Below are 22,439 nucleotides of genomic sequence, written 5' to 3' on the forward strand. Positions count from 1 at the left end.
AACAGGTGCTGCAGCAGCATGCGAACACAGTATTTATGGGAAGAGTAAATATTTGCATTAGCTTCGCAATGGGCGAGACTTGAGAACATTTAAGCGGTTGTCAAAATGCGTCTACTATAGCAAATACACTAAGAAAGGTATAAAGGTTCCCTTGGTGTCGGGCTAGTTGGTTAAACATTGTTTGTGGGATCGCGCAGGGTACAACGCAAAGACGGACTGGGAAGAACACGTATACACGGACGTAAAGAGTGCGCATTGATTTACCATATAAATGCAACCATTATTATTTTAACATAATCAGAAATGCGATAACAAATGCAAAATATTTCAAATGCACCCAAGTTTTCCAATTAAAGAGATGTGGGTATCGCGATTCCTTGCTGGTCTCTGTGGCAGGAAAAGTGTTGCAGACAATTGTAAAGGAAAAAGATATTGGGAAGGAGAGAGCTGCAAGCAAGAGAGGCGACCTGCCGTCTTGAAATATGTTCATGGCGTCTCACACGGTTTAAAAAAAGTTGGGGGCAAACATGACGTTCCTGTCGTGTTTACGGCACCCTTAAAACTTGGTGGGTTGTGCAAGGCTGTCGAAGTAAAAATAGAAAGGGGCGCAGCTAAGACAACGTGTAAGATCAGACACATGCGTAAATTTGTCAATTGGGCCATGGGTGTTGTCTATAAGATCCCGCTAGATTGAGGTCGTTATTACATCGGCCAAGCGTGCCTATGTATCAATCAAAGGATGCAACAGCATAGATATGCGTACCAGCAACTAACTGCTGCAGGGAATTTGGCAACGCACTGTGCGAGTGGAAACTGCAAAGCCCTGTTTGATAAAACCACTATTCTGTGAAGATCAAAAGATACACTCACACGGGAGATTTTCGAAGTATTTTCAATGTTGTCGGGGCGCGAAGAAGAGTGTGTTTGTAAACATGTGATTAAATGTGACGGGTTCAATCGCACTCAACACATTTGAGGTGCAGTTTCTGGAACAGTCACTGCGAATGCAGCACGCGACATCGGAATGGTCTTTCAGACCTATTAATCACCTATTCCTTTCCCTCCTTTTACATTGTCGTTTTCGTGGATTTTCTTTTTGCTTTTCTTGTATATATATGTTGTCGCTTCGTTTATAATAAACTGTGGTAAGTTAGTATTCTTAACGCCAAGTGTACGTCTTTGTGTTACACGCAGAGCAATCCTACAAACCAGGAAAGGTGCTTGTATACATCGGTAGGAAACAAAACCAAAAACCAAAGACTAAAACAAAAAAAAAGGCGTAACCTGTTTCTTTTTGCGAGCGGGCACTTGTACGTGTGCGTGCGTGCGCGTATACACGTGTGTGTGTGTGTCCGTGTGTGCGTGTGTGCGTGTGTGCGTGGGTGCTCGTGTCCGTGTGCGTCAATGCGTATGTGCGCGCACGCGTGCGTGTGTGTGTGTATGTGTGAGAAAGAGAGAGCGGTAGTAAACGTGAACCAATTTCGTCTGAGGTTCGGCTGGACCTCACCGCCGGCTACTGTGAGCCGAAACTTTCGCGAAAAATTTCCAGATGTGAATTTTTTACCTCTTTACGGTCATAAAAGGTTTCTTTGTTACTCAGTTGTACATGGTACATACATTGTGCGGCACATTACATAGTATAATAACAAACACTTATACAAACGGGCCATCTCCACTAACGTGAAACCTGTGAAGGGGCGAAGCATGCAGTGTAAAAGTGTATTCAAACATTATAAGTCTATTTCTAGCCACACGGCTCGCGCTGATTGGGCGCCGGAGAAAGGATGGTGGGAGGAGCAATCGCGCGCTTGCTGAGGCGGTGGCGCCCTCTATTGCGTTTAACTGGATTTAAGCAATTTGCATGGCCCATCTGCCCCAGTGTGGGGTAGTGGCAGTGGTCAACGCGAGCGCAGTGCAATGTCCGAGCTTCACTCTGGGGGCTCGGCCTCGGTGATCAACGAGGCCCCGGCTACAGGTAAGTATGCCTTCTTGCTTCGACCGACGACCCGACCCGATCAGGCCTAGCGTCGACAGCCGCTGGGTATTGAGTGCAACACAAATTATAACCTGTCTTCAAACAGCTTCTGCTTGTGCTTGACGATTGCTGAAGCGGACAGGGAGCGTTCCACAAATCTTTAAATCATGTTAGTTTATTTGGAACCGGTTCTATTCCTTATACACTTTTCTTTTATGGCGCGCTACATTCTAGCGCGAAGCGTTAGAAAACGAGTGCCTTGGTGTTTTAGTACCGTGACTACAGGAGACGACGACAGCAGACGACAAGTTAGGCCAAGACCCGGCATAAAACCTGGCTCAAAAATGGGTCTTCACTGCGACGAGATGCAAGCAATCATGGCGCTTGGCATTGCGTGCTGTGGCACAGCGCAGATTCCGTTTTAGTCCGAGAGCAAAAACGCTTCTTCTCTACTTACTTGGGCTTCGCGTAGTTAAGGTGAACCCTTAGCAATGGCGTTACCATTGCTAGGAGAGCAGCCGAACTGCTGGAGTCGCAACGGGAGAGGGGCTGATATGTGCCCGAGTGACGTTAGGACTAACGTTACGCTTTGAGACCTAACGTCGGCAAGTGGTATCCGCAGCTTGACGTACACTGAGTTTGACGTTGCTTGCCAGGTCATCAAGCTTAAGCCTTAAGGCTTCCAGGCGGTAAGGCCCATCAAGGCCCATCAAGAGCTGTAAGCAAGAGGGGCGACCTGCCGTCTTGAAATATGTTCATGGCGTCTCACCCCGTTAAAAAAGTTGGGGGCATCAAGGCCCATCACGGCCCATGAAGGGTCATGATGGGCCTTGATGGGTCCATTAAGGACGATTGGCCATGGCCCTTAGTCATATCACCGGAGCAAAGAATGAAAATACGAACCGGGAAAGTTAGGCTAATTACGCTTGCACGCCCACATCTCAAGCCAGAGAATCCCAGACGTCATCTGCAATTCGAATAAAAGTTGCCGAGAGTAGAACATACCCTCATAGGTGCATTGGACAGCGCTTTATAAAACGGCTAACCAAATCAAACATTTCAGTCAGTCAGTCAAAAAGTCCAATCAATCAACCAATCAATCAATCAATCAATCAATCAATCAATCAATCAATCAATCAATCAATCAATCAATCAATCAATCAACGTAGTTATTCAATTAAACAAGGCCGTGTATAGAGTGTCGTCCGACGGTATTATAAGCACTCCGCTATATCGACGTCCACCGGCATTTTGTGGCAAAATTGCCGCGTCTGGCAGTACATCGCTCTAGATAACGTAAAGCTAGGCAACCTAACCTAAACATAACATAAGATAGCCTAACGCGCACATATAAATCTTGTAAAACACCAAAACTAACCTAAGGTATAAAAATTACACTTAAAATAAAAAAAAACCGGCCTCGAACCACCGATTTCTGTATCAAGAAGCTAAGACGGATCCTCTACACTACAACGGCAGACACTTTCGGGCGTGCTAGCTTAGTGTTAAATATTCGAAGTTTGTCGGACGGCACTCTAGCCATGCCTGCAACGATCAGCTAGAGTGCCGTCGGACGGCACTCTAGACACTGCGATCAAACAATTCGAGCGCAAGCACTGGCGGGTTGACCACAAGAAATCTGTGCGCGTATTTTGAATCCTGTGTGCGCACTCTGAATGCTAGAAAAGAGTAACATTTCCAGAGTAGCTCATAGCCGCCGCATACCCACGATGGTGTATTGGACAACGCTCTATAAGCGGGAATGTATGCTGCTTTCGCACGATATTGCGTAGTTGGCGCAGCCAATATTGTAAGCGCGTAATGTAACGAAGGCATGAGCATCCGTCTGCCGATGTTCCCCCGGGGGCTGACCCAAGGCCTATGTGCTACCTCCTTACTGAAGCTATGTACCGGTGCCAATCTGCCTCACTGCCACGGAACTCAAGCAGTTATACTTCATCGTCATCGACTGCCTATCATCATCACTTTCATCTTCCCTCTCCGTGCTTCTCCTGGCCTCGCCAACCTGTCGTTCTTGGCAAGGCGCACCTAATAAACCGGCTCCCCAAAGGCTCCTGGCCTCTGTCTCGCATTTCTGCCGTTGTTATTTGTCAAATTTGCTCCCCTGGATGCAGGTATAGGTAGAGTTCCGATTCTGCGCGCCGTTATTCTGCTCGCGCGTACTGCAAGCTTTGTCCATTGCTCCTCTGGTTTGCGGCAGAGCCTACCCTCCTTCAATATGTGACTACCTGCGCCTGCCGCGCTGGACCCATTGCCGGTGACTCAAGCCGTTGCAGCGACCAAACACGAAGCCAACGGATCTTCATGTAGACACATGTACCGGCGACGCGGACGCCGCAGTAGAGATCTCTCCCTCTCCCTCAGATTCAACGATCCCCACTACTCCCGGCTCTCACGAACTCAGGAAAGAGCGTTGTGTGTGTCTGTACTATTTTCAGGCCGCGTCCACAGAAGCACTGGGAAAACCGCGCAGCCGTTACGGCTTCTGCGTATAAAACCCGCCCTCTCCGTGGGTAGTTCAATTCGTTTCGCAGCAGCGAATCCATGCTGTCGCCCTGTGGAGTCACGCTGTAACCTTGCCCTGAAGGATATCGTTCCTGCATTGCTTCGGCAAACCTCTCGCCATGCAGTAAACCAGTTAAGTTTGCCTTCGGCTTCTTGTAGTCTTCTCCAAGGCAGCAATCTTTGCTGGCCACTGGACCACCACGCTACCTCACATGACGGAGGCGACAGACTTTCGGTTCGGGACGCCTTCCCGAATGTAACAGTAGGTGATTCCGGTGCATTGCCCTGGGGCAGACCTACAGATAATGTCTACAGTATGTATATAGATGTATACGTATATATATATATATATATATATATATATATATATATATATATATATATATATATATATATATATATATATATATATATATATATATATATATATATATATATATATATATATATATATGTGTGTGCATACATACACACAAAGTGTTTCAGAGAAGGTTTTAAAATCTTAAGGGCACAGGGTAAGCCCTATACTTCCCATGCATTTTTGGCCATATTGAGGTACATTTTTCTCGGCATCTAATAAAGGTACCTACATAACTTATATATCATTTTCTTTCAAATTTTGTGCTTTTTTAACTGTACTAGAAGTATGAACATTCTTAAAAAATTCAGTTTTTTATAATTTTTTGTCCGTTAGTACCTAAAGTTTGGCAATATTTTAGTATTAAAAGTTGTGTACCAAAAAAACTGTTACGTGCATATTTTCAATTCTAGTACAGCAGGTGTGACAAGTTATGTAGATGACAGGGAAAAAAATCAGCTCGTTGTCTTGGAAGATATAAGAAATAATGGTACCTATGTAAGAAAAAACGTTGTTTTGAGATAATTGAGTTTAAAGTAAAAAAAGAGGTGAGAAACAATACGTTTTTGCCATAAAAACCACTGGAGCCGTTTATTTAAAAAGCACCAGCTTCATAATCACTGTCAAAGTCATTTTTTTGCTTTTCACCCGGTCGTCTGTCCTTCCTTGACTATTTTGTGCACCATCGTACAGATCTGTTCACAAAGTATTTTGCTTGTGATCAACCTCTTTATGCTACTTGATGGTGGGGTTGCGCCCAGGTTTTGGTCTGAATGATTTCGAAATGCCGGCTCATGTATTGCTTCATCATTTAATGAAAGAACAGCATCCAATGTTGCAATCATTAGAGTGTGAAGCCCAAAAAAGATGTTTTTTTGTGCGGAGCTTCGAAGGGCAAATGTGGAAAAAACGTGCAACAGGGTCTTTGGATTGCCCTCACTGAAAAATCAGCTATGTAATGGCTGCTAAGCAATTTCCTAATACAGCTGGTTCCAGAAAAGCATTTTGATCTGAAACTGGAAGTTTTTTGATAAAAAAATGACAATAAACCCTGAGAACATTCTTAGGAGGATGTGGGCACTTACCACTTGCTTAAGGGAAAACTGCTTTTTAGCGAGAAATAAGACTTTTTAAGGCAAGTGTGAATATGGAAAATGTGCACAAGGAATTGAACTTTCCTAATTGCAAAGAAAAACAAAAAGTCATTTTTTCAAAATTTCGCCTTACCCTGTGCCCTTAAGGAATGGGCTTTCGGAAGTAAAATTGTTTTTCTTGCGCGAAGTGACCAGGTTCCGTGACGAGGGCTATAAAGCGGGTTCCGAGTGCTATTTAGCGGAATATTTAACGAGGATTTCCTAATTACCTTTTTTAATTATGCTAGTTAGGTTTTTCGTTGTAATGAGGAAGTTTTAGTAGATGACGAGTTCATCGGGTATCGATTGTTAAATTTGCAAAATTTTAATTGCTTGCCGTGCTACAGCGCTCAGAACCTCAGCTCTCCAGATGCGCGCAACAGGCTCCTTGTGGCAGCTTAGCGCCGCAAAGCCCCGCCCATGCGCTGATGTCACTCGGAGCTGTGATTTTTTCCCATGATATCGGTCGATTTACTCTTCTGTTCTGATAGCACACCTGCCATTTGAGCATGAGGCGATTCTTAGCTGCAGTTTAGGTTTTCGAGTATTGGCGCTTTTATATTACCCGTCGCAAACCATCCGTTCCCGCAATGCGTTAATGCAGTTCTGTTTCGGCACAGCCTTCCAGTTAGCTCTGGCCTAACATTTGTGCCAGCGGGTGTTCATCTGACCAAGCACAAATCCTTGCTTATAAATTGTTGCCCAACACTGACACCTCTGCGGGGAGGTGCAACAATTTGGGTACGTAACGCTGCGCTAGGTTTCAAAGTACGCGCACAGGCCTTCCAGTTCTTGCGCACTAATTTATCGAGGGATTGAGTAGGCGAATTTTTTGTCTGGCTGAAATTATTGACTTGATTAGCCGTTCTGTAAATCGTTTCCCAATAAGCCTCTGCGGGTATGTGCAGCTCTGTGTGTATGCAACCCTATCCTAGGCTTCACATTCACGCACTTAACTTTTTACACCCTAATCCTGCAAGAGTTGTGAAGCGGGTAGAATTAAAGTGTGGCAAGTTGTTTACACAAGTTTTCTGTACGGCCAAGCCCCTTTTACTCCTTGCTTGGGTAGACCAAAACGTCGCAACGACAGCACCTTCCGTGTTTTGTTGGGTGTTAGAAGGGTGTGTAACTGGTGTTTTGTGGTTAATATTAGGTCATGGACTATTTAAGCATTAAAACTACAATAATATTTGCTGCGCATTACCACTGAAAGGTTTTAGATGCGACTGCATCTCATTCACTCGCCTCGTCATTCCATACGGCGTTGTTGTTGTCCGTCCACACCCCTCCCCCATTCTCCTCGCCGCGCGAGCTGCGCTCTCCGCAGCTCACCCCCTCTCCTCTCCGATAGCGAACACTCTCTCGCGAGGGGCATTGGATTGGATTCGATTGGGTTGGCTTGGCTTGGCTTGGCTTGGCTTGGATTGGATTTGGATTGGATTGGATTAAAGTGGATTGTGTTGGATTGTGTTGCGTCATAGCCGCGCCACGTTGCGTCATGGCCGCGGTCGTTCCAGCACCGGCGTTCCGATTTCGGGCACGTGCATAGACTTGACCTTCGCTGCAAATTGCACGTTGTCCCGTTACTTCACCATCCACTACCCGTACACTTCAGCGACCACAAGACCGTCATCGTTAACGTTACGCCGCGTGTTAAATAAAGAATACATCATACGCGTTCCTCACACGTTTCACGTAATTAGAGAATCAACCCAACAGAAACACCAAATGAACCCTCAAGATGCGTCGCATCTCCACAGGGTTCCCCTCGCGGGAAGGTGGGGTAATTTTTTGTAAGTCTGCGCACTATCTTGTATATGCTGATGGTCACGCGCCTGGTATCGAAATTAGGACGAAAATATGTTAGATATTCGGAACAAGGCCACTTGCTCTGCCACCAAATAATTGCCTTCTACTGCTTAGAAGATAAAGAAGAAACGTACGATATACCATAGCTGTCCCACGGCCTTATAATGGTTTTCTTGCTGCCTTGAGTTTCAGCTAGTTTCTGAACTCTTTCTGTGAACACCTGTGAACTTTCTGTGGATTGATTTTGCAGTAGCTTGTTTCCCCACCACAGACATTTGTTGTGCAATGTGTTGACTGCCTGGAGTACTTGGAAATTGATTGGGTTTTTTCTGCTTTTAGGGCAGCGCTGTTACAAGTAGTCGCGGCACGCTGATATGTGGCTTTGTAATGAATTCTCGTTTCAGCTTGCTGTCTTGAACTTTTTCCAAACTTTTTTGGAAATTGTCCTAGTTTCTTGACCCCAGTATCTGTCTCTTGCATGACGTGTTTGCAATTACTGGTCACTTGGTATTAAGGGTGGCGCTGTTATAACCTCTAGTCGTCGCGGCATGATAGGTGGTTTTTAATTCTTTCTCCTCCAAAGTTCGATATGTGGACAATTTTTTCCTTGTGCGTGTTGAATGTCAACATTTCGTTTAGTAAACGATGCAAAACTGCCACTTCAAATCAAATCAAAATAAATCGAAGAAACAGACAACACATGTTTGGGAGTAAATAATGGGCATTTATTGCACATGCCCTATCGGCATTCAGTACGGTTCCTTGAATAAAGAAATAGAGGGGTGAAACAAGACAAGAAAAACCCCGGACCATCTCTAATTACGCGAAACCTGAGTAGGGGCGAAGCATGCAGTGTATACGTGTATTCTTGGCGCCTTAACGTTTTTACCCACGGAGATGAACCCGTTGGGGGTACAGGTATAAAACTTTGCTGTAAATGTCTCGCGTCTTTCAAGCACGAAGCCTTCTAGCGCGAAGCGTTGGAAAACGAGTGAGGGCCCGGTGCGCTCTTTTAGTACGCGTTCACGTTACGTTCTAGCGCGAGGCGTTGGAAAACAAGTGCCCCGGTGCTTTAGTACCGTGGCTACATGAGCCGACGACGACGACAGGAGACGCCAACAGAGAGCCCCTAAGGGGCTCCGTCCCTAAAAGAAAAGTTTCAGATGACCCTTACGTTTTGTTCTTAAGATGTATGGAGCGATAGCGTTACTTCGGCTTCGAGGAAGCATTTCGGAATGGAGTTGGTGCATTTACCATTTATAGTTTCCAAGCACTGAAGTTCAGTGATGAGTGCTTTACTAGTCGTAACGGTTTTAATCACCGCAGCACAGAAAAGGCTGAGGCCATGCCATGAACACTTGTGTGGCTTAAGATGTGGGCGTGAAACGGTGCGGCTGTAAAGTGTTGGTCAGTTTGAGCGAGAAGAATACAGTGACAGAGTTTAAAAGCTAATTTTCTAGCGTCCTGGCCTGGCTGAACGCTATGAGTTTTTATGCGGCACAGAGAGAGAGACCTCTGCTGAGAGTTTGAAGTCCCTAAGGGGGGAACCAGGAGTTCAGGCCTCGGAATCGGCTCGCACTCAACTTGAGTTGACAAGCTGGTCAGGACACCCTCCCATGGCCCCATATACGTGGAATATGTAATGTCCAAGATGTTGCACCCTCAGCATGTGCTGGGATATGGCCATGTTGCGGGGAAGAGGGTGGATGTTTTTCCGTATTCAGCACAGTTTATTTATTTATTTATTTATTTATTTATTTATAATACCTCAAGGGCCCCAGTCAAGGGGTGTTACATGAGGGGGTAGACAGTTCACAAACAGATGATTTGTTCGATGGCTAATGTCAGATATTTCCTAGCGAACATATTCCCCCATCTAGATTTCTGGATACTTGTGTTGGTTTGTGTCCTGCGCACAGCCTGGATTCTTCGCTGCTGTGATCCCCGTGTGGTACGGGAAGAATGATAGGCATAGTATGGGAAGACGTTGTGAATATTTTTCGGTGAGGGGAGTGTGGTAATCGTGGTCAACAGGGAGCACGGTATGAGATGTGAAAGGGAACTTTCTTCGACGGAATTTGATCCTGGTTTGTCACCTGCCCTTGTGCAGCTTTGGTTCTACGTTTTTCGGCAGCGGAAAAGTTCTTATGTGTAATCGCTGGATTGCTGACATATCCATCGTGACGTCTAGCCGTTTTTATTACTGCAGGTGTCGCTGCATTCTGCATTCTGCATTCCCACTCTTCTCCAGGAAAGAAATCCTGGAGAAGAGTGGGAATATGACAGGCTCATCAAGACTATGCAGGAAAAAATAGTCAAGGCAGAGGGGGCCAATCGATGGAGAGGAAAAAAAAACACCCAAAAGCTGGTGGAACAAAGAAATAAAGGCTGCGATAGACAGGCGTAAACAGGCGTCTAGAGAGCACAGGCAGGCCAAGAGGATGGGGAGACATCAGGAGGAGGTGGACCTAAAATGGGAGCAGTATAAGCAAATGAAACAGGAAGTGCAGCAATTAGTGCAGGCGAAAATAAAGGGGGACAGCGAGCGATGGGTAGCGCAAATACGAGGAAGGGGTAGAGACGCGCCGAAAAGGTTTTGGAACCATGTGCAGGCATTAGGGAAACGTACGAGTCCCACAGAAGGCGGTACTATAGAAAACGAGCAGGGGCAGATGCTCAAGGGAGAGGAAGCATTAGCATACCTGCACAAAATCATCACGGAGAAGTTCGGTAAGGTGGATGAAGAGGCCCCGCAGCGACACAGAGATGTCGCGGCGGGTAGGCCGAAATGTCTGGAGATAGATGGGGACAAGCTGAAATGGAAAAGAGCAGAGGAAAAGGTCCCCAAGAATACCGCGGTAGGCACGGATGGGATACCGATGGAGTTGATTAACCAGTTAGGACCAAAGAGCAAGGGAAAGCTACTGCAAGCCACCAGAACAAGGATAGAAGAAAAGGCAATACCGGCCGCGTGGCAAATGAGCAGGATGAACTTAGTGTACAAGGGCAAAGGAGTCAGAACAGACCCAAGCTCGTATAGGCCAGTAACCGTCACGTCAGTGCTGTACAGGTTAGCAATGCCGGCAGTGAAGTTCGAACTAGAGCAGTGGGTGGAAGAAAATAGGATAATAGGGGAGCTTCAAAATGGGTTTCGAAAGGACAGAAGACTAGACGACAACTTATTCGTGGTAAGCCAATGCATAGAGGTGGCGAAGATGCAAAACCGACCTTTTTGGTTAGCCTTTCTGGACATTAAAGCGGCGTATGATAATGTAGACAGGGGGCGGCTTTGGAGTATCCTGGAGGACGAGGGAGTTGGGGCATAATTCATTAGCTTACTCAGGGAGCTATACCGGGAGAACCAAGTGCAAATAGTGTGGGAGGGGGTAACATACAATAGGCCTGTAGACACCTACAAGGGTTTGAAACAAGGATGTCCTCTCTCTCCGCTGCTGTTCATGATCTACATGACGGGGTTAGAAAGGAAGCTAGAAGTCAGCACGATGGGGTTTGACTTATCCTACATGAAAAACGGGCAGGTGGTGGAACAACGGGTTCCGGGACTAATGTATGCAGACGACATATTGTTGATGGCGGACAACCGGATAACTATGTAGGGCTTGATGTATATATGCGGTGAAGAAGCGACGCACCTAGGGCTATCCTTTAGCAGAGAAAAATCGGGGATCATGGTCTTTAATGACGGCGAGGAGCACAAAACAGTATCAGTGCAGCAAGTAGAAATACCATTGGTGAAAGAGTATAAATATTTAGGAGTATGGCTGAACAGCAGCGAAGATTACACGCAGGCGCATGAGGCTCACCTTAAGACGAAAGGAAGACGGAACGCGGCCATAATGAAGCATAGAGCCCTCTGGGGATACAGCAAATGCGAGGTGGTAAGGGGAGTCTGGAAAGGGGTCATGGTACCAGGATTAACTTTCGCTAATTCGGTTCTGCGCATGAAGCCAGAGACCCAAGCGGGCCTGGAAGTAAATCAGAGGGCGGTAGGCAGATTGGCCCTAGGGGCCCTGGCGTGGTGACTGGAGAGGCGACTGGAGTGGTGGTGGAGGAAAAGTAGGGAAGGGATGGGTTAGCAGGCGGAGTAATCATGCGGACGAGAATTTAGAACAGCGAGGGGAGAAAAAAGGGGGGTGGGGGCGATGAGTTTAAAACAGAAAAGAGGGAGAGATGGGAGGGAGGAAGCAAATCTATAGGTTAGCTGGGAGTAGGGCAAGTAAACGTAATAAAACAGGCAAGTCGGCTGCTGACAACCGACGCCCCGGTTCAAAGGGAAAGCCACTAATAATCATCATCATCATCATGGCTGGTCCAAATTTTGTTTTTTAGAGACACTCCTTTTTTGCTAGGAGAGTGGCCAACCTGATTTCTTCAAAGGTATCATCAGACACAGTTTAAAAACCCTTGCGGGGATAGTGGGAATTGGGAATTTGAGGGGTGCTCTATATGCTGTCTTGATTATGGTGTTTACTTGATTTTCTTCAGTGCGGCCAAGTTTGTGGTACGGCAGGCTGTACGACGTCCGGCTCGTGACCAGTGCCTGCAGAATTTTCGTCGTTCCTTCTTTCATTCCTGCTCTTCTCATGTTTGGTCGTTTTACAATGTGGGCTCAATGGTCAAATATTTCCTGTATTTTGGAAATTTTGAGTTCGGCTCTGCAGCTTGCTGCTCTAAAGGGCAATTCTTAGTATTCTTACATGACTGTGCTCAGGATCACCCGTTGACGTATTTTCAGGGTTTCTTAAATTGGCCGCGTGGCGACATTTATTCTTTGCCGGACAAGCTTGCGGAGGTTACAGGACCCAAAAAATTGCAAAAAAGAATTGCAGAATTTGTGTAATTATACGCCATACAAGCGGTTTTCTCTCTTTTTCGGCACATTCCAGTTGGTTTCTGGTTATAATCTAAGCTTTTCTTGGTTTTTGAAAGCAGGGCATTTACTTTCGTCGCCTTCTTTGGGTAGGTGACGTAATGGTGGCGCCGCCACAGTTTGCGCTTTGGTGGTGTGGCACCTGCAGGCACGGCAGGCGACCGTGTCTCCTGAGCATGCAACGGCCGATGTGCAGTAGAACGAACTTGATTGCAAGAGCGCGACACAATTAAAATCGCGTAGCGTTTTTTTCGTCTCTGCCGCAGTATCATTCATAAAATTTCTTAGTAAGTATACTAGAGAGGAATCTGCCCCTGGTAACCCATGTCGTCGTGGGGGTTTATGGGAAGACCCCACTTCTTGGATTGGGCTTAGCATGGAAATTGGATTCTGAAGCGGTTGTGGGGATTTGCTTTCTTCACTATGCATTAACACGTCTAGGCGCTACGAGGAAGCCGAAATCCTCCCTGTTCCGTGGTAGCCGTGTTCGGTGAAACAGCAGGCAGAGCGTGATCGCACCTGACGTTGGTCATGGCGCAGTCGAAGAACGTATGACTGAGCGGGTAATATGCCACTGCGAATTTCTAGCCGACGAAAAAAAGAATCACAACATACTTCGACGAAAACAAGATACGGCAGATACGGGCGCCTGATTCCGGCCTGTCTTGTCATCGCCCATGACTGTTTAACGCCACGTTTTCTTTTTTCTTGTTAAACTGTAGCTGTCTGTCGGTGCACCGGTCCACCAAGAAGGCGACATTTTCATAGCCATGCTCAAAAAGTTTCCAAACTCTTCAAACAACTTATTATTTTAAATGTTGATAAAATTAAAAAAAAATAGGAGTCTCTATTGAGTTCCCCCCCCCCCCCCCCCCCCCAAATATTAACATTGTTCGTGACTACCACCTTGACCTGCAAAATAGCAGGTACAAACGTTTCGGCAAAAATACACTGTATTTCCTTTTTTTCTTAGTTTTAAAACAGGCTGATTGATTTTCTACTTTCATAATTGCACACTATTCTTCGCGTTTTTGTGGCACTTTGTTTAAATTTGCGGTCACTAAAACTTTTCAATCCAAGCCAATGATGAAACATAGGCGAGCGCATGATCTAATGGCGATCCATGACGACACAGACGGCCTTGATGTGAGCCGCATAGACGCCAGCGCCAGATTCCTCTCTAGTGTATATTGTAAGAAACTCTATGGTATCATTGCCCTCTTTGCCACAATCTCATTTCCGCCTCTCTGTGCTCCAGATTACGACGACCCCTTGTATCTGGCTGTCTTGCAGTTTTCTTTAAGCACCGATGACGTAACTTCCGCGGACGCTTGTTGAGCACGGCTGATAGCGGACGGCTAGCGACAAAGCTAGCTTTATCCGCGTGCTCTAATGACGATGGTGGTGATGCCCTTGGAGGGGATGGCACGTACCCACCCCGGGGAAATGGCCAGGGATAAAGTATTGACTGTGCCCCTGTTGGCGCTCATAGGTTGAATTATCGTTTGAAACGTTAGCAGCTTTCTCCGTTACCAGCTGGCGCGGGCGAGCACGCACATTGTGTAGCGCTATATCACGCCACAATATGAGCCAATCGACGTCGTCGCTTGCATCACGCCGCATTGCAGATGCTGTCGCTCGCTCTCGTTGGACAGTTCACAGTCTAGGGTGGCATGGATAGGCCGCGCGTGGTCCGCTCCGCGGAACAGCAGGAAGCCATTGAAGAACGTAAGCGTTCTTCGCAGACTAGTGATCTACAAAACGTATACCAAACATCTGCGTTCGGGTAGAGTTCAGCGAAATCAAAGGGTTTTGTTTCGGTCGACCAAGTATTTTGCGTTTTCATTTCGGTCATTGCCTTTTGATTTTGGCGGAAGTGTCCTCGTTTTCGGTTTTCAGTCATTGCTTTTCGATTTTGGTCGTTTTCGTTTTCACTGAGGTCAAGCTCCACACGCACCCTTGTTGTCGGAGGGAAGGGGTTATAAATTTTTTATGTAAAAATGTTTTAAATCTCTGGCGCACATTTCTTTGTGGTTGGATTAGTTTTAGGTTGCTTTAGATATAGTGTACAGACGGTCACAGTATTTAATTGATGTTTCGCACCCTGAATAAAGTGCTGATTTTGTGCTTTTGGGAAAATCAATCATCGGTATTAATGCAAGGTACACCCCCGGAAGAATTGGTGCTTGTGACATCACGCATTAAAAGTTTGCCTTGGCAATGAGACAAGATATTTACACTTTTAGATGCGGAGCATCTCATGCTCGGGGCTGTGTTCCTCCCTCCCTTGTCGTTGTCGTTGTTGTCTGCCGTCCGCACCCCCACTGCGCATGCCTGGCCAGGCACCACTGATGATGATTGTGGCAGGATGCCCCTAGGGATTGGCCAACCAAAGAATTCATCACGAGATAGCTTCGCGTTCAACCACCGTCGTCATCTTCCCGTAGGGGAACCGCTGAAGAAGAAGAAGACAAAGCTGCGAAGAGGAGGGCGTGTACGTTGCTCTCGGCCGGTGCACCAACGTCAACAACCAGGCACCACTGATGGTGATTGTGGCAGGATGCCCCTAGGGATTAGCCAACCAAAGAATCCATCACGAGATAGCTTCGCGTTCAACCACCATCGTCATCTTCCCGTAGGGGAACCGCAGAAGAAGAAGGAGAAGAAAAAGACAAAGCGGCGAAGAGGAGGGCTAAACTGTAATAACACGGAAAGGCGGGCTAGTTGGTTTGACATCTTAGCGGCAACTTTACAAGACTGCGCTTGTCTTCGTGTCATCTTTTTCTGTGTCCCCGTATCGAGTGCGCAAAAGTTACCGTTAAGAGGAGGGCGTGTACGTTGCTCTCAGCCGGTGCACCAGCGTCAACAACCTTTACTCACCAGCGCTGACGGAGACTACCGATTCTACCACAGAGACAACATCGACAAGAACATGATAGACGAGTTTCGGCGCCTCGAGAACCACCGCCTACTCACCGTCACACAGCAGTACTTGCGTGCCTTTGCCACCGGTGTGGACCCGGACGCGGAATTCACCCTGGCGCTACTAAACACTAGAGCACTCAACATAACGGCAACACAATGAAACCACACGAAACCCCCATGATGCTTCGCATCCTCATCGGGGTTCCCCACGGGAAAATGCTGTAATGTTTTATTCTAGAATTAAAGTGTGAAGACAAGTTTGTGCGCACACGCGGAAAGGCCTCAAAGCGCGCGTATTTTTTTCTGTTTGACCTTACTAGTACTTGCGCACTAATAATTATCGATAGTCGCTGCTTGGTGATGGGCAGGATCAGTGACCTTATCAACCCCCCTTCATCCAGCCCTCGAGCTCAAAGATTTCGGGGGGGGGGGGGGGGGGGAGGGAGGGGAGGGGCGCTCCTTTTCTGTGCATACGCCGGTGCAACCAATAACCCCATGCCCCAAAGAACTTCAATTGGCGCTCTCGTGTACCTTCCTCCATGTGAATCGAGCAGTGAGAGCTTCGTCCGAACCGGAAGGCACCGGAAGGACGCGGCAGGATCCGTTCCGTTTGTCAGGATTTTTGGGTAACGCTGATCCTATCTGCTCATGAGTGCTAGTTTCAAAACCAAATAACTCTGAGGCAGTCGTTTAGTTCAAGCAGCCAAACATACGTGTACGCAATTCCCGCTAAACAAAAACTAAGTACTACAGTTTGCGCCAATCCGTCTAAATTGTGCTCGCCGAATCTGCATGGGTGCTGGTACGACACGCCGGGTAAATTCAAGTTAGCCGGCAAACGTTAAATAAACCGAGCCAGCGAGCAGCCGGTGTAAGTTTTCACCTTTGCCGGCTTCCGAAGGGGCTGCTTGCATAGCGTTAATGCCTGTGGCAAGCGTCGGTGGAGGCGGAAGCCGAGGTGCGTGTCTGTGTGCTCGTGCCGTCAGTTTCCGGCTTTCTCTTCTTCCTGGCGCGAGACCGAAACCTGCCGGTCGTGTCGTGACCCCGCGGGCGGGAGGAGGCCGGCTGTGCAATCGCGCTACGGCCGGCTCCGAGTCGTCGACGCGTTGTGCAAGCACCCAGTGTCACATTCGACAGCGGCGCCGTCCCTCCCACAATGATGACCGCCGGTCGAAACGACTCCGCGGTCGTATTTCATTCGCCGCCCAGGAAGCCGCCAGGTTTCCCGACGAAACAGCCCTCAGCTGTCACGCTTCGATGGCTTCCGGTGCACTAATAACGAAGGCTTTTAGAAAGTCTGCGCGCCTGAACCATATTTGTGAGCTGGATTCGACACGCAGTTCCGAAACATTCCACCGGTTCGAAACTGTTCGCTGCACCCGAAGGGTTTTAAACGCCACCGGAATGCCCTTCAGCCAACTGGAGGCTGGCCCTGATTGCCAGTTTAGATGTCCTCGCCCCCTCGCACTACCCATACCTGAGCTTTCACTCAACGCGACTATCGGTAAAAATGGCCATTGACCTTTACTTCGGGAAGTTGCTGAGACTTGGAAAATTTTGTGGCCCCCTAATCTCACTGGGCACGCTTACTAATCAGAATCGACGACTTTCGTGATCTAATCTTAACCGTCTTGCTGCCAAACTCAAGCATTTCCTAGGACCTGGCTAGGGTATGACGAGGCGAGCAAATGTCGCCTCTGCTGTGCGCCAAAGAACTATTACATGCAAACGCAAGCTACTATGCAGCAAGCTAATATTCTGTTCGCTGGAACTCACCCCCTTTCACTAAAACATTTCCTTAAAAAGCCCTCTAACCCTACTTGTTGTTGTCCAGTCCCCTTCCCGTGAAATCACGCCGGCGAGAACAACTAATGCATCACCCCGTGTGCACGGCTGAGTGACTGATGATCCTGCCGGGGCAGGTAACGTGCAATTTGCGGTAAGAGGATGCGCGATTCGGATGATGACAGCTCCTCGTATGCGCTATATGGCCGCGGAAACGCGCGTGCACAAGTCAAGCCCGCTCCGTCATCAGCTCGGCGGTAGGCGGCCCACGACGTCGTCGCCTCCGAAAGGAAGCAGTTGCGAGAAGGGCAGCAGCGGATTCGCGCTCCAGCCGTCGTCCCTTGCGCGGCGCAATAAATCGCTTCCGAGCGCAGACGAGGCGTCGCAGCAGAGCCGAGGCGTCGCCGGGGGTTGGCGCCGCGGAGCTAGCGGGTTCGTTCGGCAGCGCGGCGCGCCAGTGGAGCACGCTGCGTCCCTGTGGGCGCCGCCGCCGTTCGCCTACGCCCAGCGTGTGGCGTGCGATGTTGACGTGTCCCCGGTGGGCGAACGTCGTCGTCTTTCTTCCTCGCGGGAAAACATTTAAATTTTGCCCTTGTCAAGGACGCTCTCCTGAGCGGGCCGCTTCCTGCCGGCGGAAATCTCGGCTCGCACGCCCCTGGGAAACAGCGACCAAATAAGGGGAACAAACAAAAAGTAGCGCCGACCGTCCTGGCACGGTTACATTGTGTGCAGATAAGTGTCAAAAGGGTCCCGACGGCGCTGCTCGGGCCCGTCGTGACTCCACGGAGGAGGAAGGCCGCTTCCGTTGCTCACGCAGCCGTCTACGAGGGAAGCTGTTAATTCGATCCCCCCATTCCTTCACTTCAACGCGCAGCCAAGAGCTAACTACTCGACTGTGTTCAGGAAGGGGCGCCTGAGCTCCCAGGAGCGGTATCTGCGAGTAAGTGGCGCTGTCCGCGTTGCATGCGCCCCTAAGGTGCAGCGCTCCCGAGTGATTGATGCCTGGAAGGGCTGACATCTTCAGCCGCTGGCGCGGTTTGACGCACGATTCGCTGCGCCCTTACAGGAGCGCGCTGTTGTTTCGGCAATTTGCACGCATATTGAGCCGTAACTTCGATGCGAATCTGGCCGCCTTATTACGAGACGGGAGAAAATGAACCTTTGCGGGGCTGCGAGTTCGGTCAAACGCGGTTTCCACCATTTAAAAATCATGGCACCCGTATAAAAGCGCACGCTCAGTAAATACTAAGCGTGTGATTTTATGCGCGTGTTCAATCGCCCGTGCACTCGTCTTGTCTCGTCCGTCCGCTGTTGTTATTAGAATTCTGTGCACACAGGGCCATATCCGCACTCTCCTGCAGGAAAGACTATTTTAGCACGGAAGAGGAATGAGGGCTGAATCTCCGCTATGTGCCGGTGTTCGCATCTTCAAGGGCAAGAAACAGACAGCGAATACCTGTGCAGTTTACGGTCCAATATTCATAAGGATACCATGACTTTTGTGCGCAGACCTCCAACACGGTAAAGGTAATTCATCTAGGAGGGGGATTCGCCTAATTTATCGCAGCATATTTAATCCATAATAACATCCACCCCTATGTATAAGCTGAAACGAGAGGAAGTGGCAACTTGGGTGCCTATGAAACATGGCTACGCAGAACAAGAAAGACGTCCGGGTTTGTCTATAGTAACCACATATGTTACGTGGGTCGTGTCTGTTAGGCACGCATAGTAAGGGCCGCGAATTAAACCATTCCCTCGGCCCATCATCGATCGAGCGTTACAATCACAATCGTGCTTCGATATATGTCACAGCTCCCACGAGCGCTTGAGCGTGGCGGCAGGCGTAAATCGCAAATGGTTGAAGCACACACCGTGAAACCGCTGAAGTGAAGGAACGATAAAGCGATGCTTGGCAGCCGGTGGCTTCTTCGGCCACAACCGTAGGCTGCCAGCAAAAGCGCAAATCTGCTTTTTGCGCCTGCATGCGGGGTACCTTCGGAGCCTGATAACGTGCTCCGAGACTGTGGCTATATATTTCTTCTAGATCCGGCCTCAATTACTTACCTTGCATGTGCTCATGCCCGGGAGCGGCCCCAAACGCAGCTTATGCAGATCACACTCACGTCCGTAGGGACTCTAAGTGGCCGCCGTTTGGGTGAGAAGCCGAATGGATGTTAGCTTAGGAGGCTGGTGTCGTATAGGCTACACGAGCCTCGATAACTTTCCCGATGAGTTGTTGCTATTTTTACTCATAATAGAAATATTGAAAAAAATTGCGAGGAAGCTCACAGTAACGCCTAAGACTTGAAAGCAGTGAAGCTCTACGCAACCTTCACGACCAGCACGACGGTTAAAGCCCACGATTGCGGACAATTTGCTTCTTCTTCGCGGCTGCAACGACCTTTACTTCTTATTTGTTACTATAGGGAAGCTCACAGTGACGCGTAAGTTACAATCATTGGGCAATGAAAGCACTTTTCACCGGACTCGCACCGTTGACTCTAAGGTGCGTTTATTAATCATCATCATCGTTAAACCACAACCTATCGCGCACTCGACACGAGTATCCAAATTCGACTGAGAGAAACTCGCGGTTGAACTGAGCGTCGGCTCCCGTTACCGACGGGCGCTCTCGCTGCTGACGAGCGGTATCGGCTCGACGTTGCCGGTACCGTTCACGCACCTTGGCCCGTTTGCGATGAACTGATTCGTTGTTCTGAGCCCACCAACATCTCTGGGCAGCATTCTCTGTGTCCACGTGGTCCGCGTTGACTCTGTGTAGTCGTTTCCGCTCTCGAATCCTAGCGCGACGATTTTCGGGGCGAGCGGCCGCCTCATCGGGCGTGCGAACTACCCGCGGCCGACCCATCCCTGCTACTGAATCGGCACACTTCTAAGGCGGACTACTATACTACCTCCTAGCGCATGCGAATGACCCACGTACAGCCCTATATCGTGGGCGGAGCCATAACTAGCGAGAGACGTGAGCAGTGTGACTGTGATAGCGAAAGTGTTGCCACGAGTGCGGCGAACGCGGGAGTTATTTTTCTATTTTTTTGCCAAACTTGGCCAATCTCCCTAAGTGGGTTTGTTTGGCTTGACAAACGTGCGCGGGGGACCCTGGGCGGTCACCGCGAAGCACGCTCTCCCGTGCGCTCGGCATTCTCATGGTATTTTAACTGCATGACAAGAAAAATAACAATTTGCTAAATAGCTTCGATGTTAAAAGGAAACAGGTCGCGGTCACGAATCCTGACGAGGATCCCCGCCATTGAGTTGAAGGCGGTCGGGAATTTGAGCGGAGCTGTATTACCGTCCCAGTGACCTTCGCTGTGCCGCAATGACTGCGGAAGCTCAGTACGGAACCGAGAGCCAATGAGCATGTGCAGTGATGTCTGTGCGTCTATTGCATGCGGTTACTGTAACGTGGAGCTCAAACCCTATTATCGTCGCAAAGTATGCTTATTTTTACGCTTTGTTCCTGCTTTATTAGGCAGCACGCGGTGAGACTTGCCTAAGATCGCCGCATGCGGTGGCGGTTCCAGATCCCACTGCCCGATTCTAAAATGAACTACTCATCAAACACCCCGCCATTTGGTTTGTCGACTTTCAACCGCACAATGATTGACAGCTTCATTACTATTTCCTCGGCATTTGGTTCTGGCACGAACTTCACTCGATGTTTAGCTGTGGAACATTGCGTCCACCGTCTTCTTCTTCTGGGCTTTATAGTTTGCACAACATTCAAGCTATATACACGGGTAAATAGGCGGCACCCTAATCTTATCCCATTACTTGAAGAAAGTAAGCTGCTTAATCTGTGTTTATAAGGTTTTTAGATATCACAATAAATGCTATCACCTCGGTAAGTTGGTTAATACCTTTAAGTTTTTGGTGCTACAAGAAAAAAAGCGATGCGACAAAAAAAAAGTGTTCTGCCTCTTACGAAACCGTTGTTTGCGCTAATCGACTGCCTTGTAGCCTGAACTTATCGTGTCTGCGTGCTGACGCACGTCTTGAACTTACTGTTGTTCTAGATCGGACCATGGCCCTTGGCTGCCGCAGTAACACGGGCCACAAGAGCCTTGTCTTTTCTCCGCCAATGTGGTTTTGAGAAAATTCTGTGAGCCCTTTACTCTAACTTCTCTAGGTGTGTTAAGCGGTCATTCATGCATCTTGCAGTGCTTGTATACGTTTCGGTGTGCTCGCGTGCTTCACTTTTTTAGCTTCGTTTTTTTTTTTCAATATGAAGTAGGCAAACAAGCTCGATGCTAAGCTGATTTCTCTCTATCAAGTTATCTCTCTCTCTCACTGTCTCTCTCAGCACTGCCTCAGTAATGGGCTTAGTGAGTGAGTGAGTGAGTGAGTGAGTGAGTGAGTGAGTGAGTGAGTGAGTGAGTGAGTGAGTGAGTGAGTGAGTGAGTGAGTGAGTGAGTGAGTGAGTGAGTGAGTGAGTGAGTGAGTGAGTGAGTGAGTGAGTGAGTGAGTGAGTGAGTGAGTGAGTGAGTGAGTATACTTTATTGAGACGAGCTTCAGGCGCTGATAGTTGGGCGGACGGCCGGTGGGGCGCCTCCTCAAGTCCGGGAAGCCCTGGTTCGCGCTGGCTGAAAACGCATAGCTATGATTAATTTAAACTTGTGGCAAAAGGCAGCACCTCTATGTTTCTATCTGACAGTGCGGATCTAACCCCATTTTTCAAAAGGAAAATTGTCTTAACAAAAAAAAAAACTTTCCGGTGAGTTTCTAGGATGTGGGTCGAGAAGTAAAAACTCCGAGGGCATCTAAGCACTTCTGATGACTTGTGAATGCGGAAGCATTAATCACCAATCAAGAGCCGCTGAGTGCCCCTTCCAGTTCTGCGCTGCGAGTAATTGTGGCTGCTGCGCCGCTGTGCCAGGTCAACACAGCGTGTATTTGAGCATCCGCGGAACACCGCACCCACAGCCCCAGCTTCAACTTTCCGCTTTCCACGCGCCTCTTCATTGCCTGGCAGTGCGGTTCTTACCTCGCGTTTTCGCTCAATGCGTTATGTAA

The sequence above is a fragment of the Haemaphysalis longicornis genome, unplaced genomic scaffold, assembly GCF_048455015.1.
Source record: "Haemaphysalis longicornis isolate Haplotype H1 unplaced genomic scaffold, Haemaphysalis longicornis Haplotype H1 scaffold_1, whole genome shotgun sequence".
Taxonomy (NCBI): Eukaryota; Metazoa; Arthropoda; class Arachnida; order Ixodida; family Ixodidae; genus Haemaphysalis; species Haemaphysalis longicornis.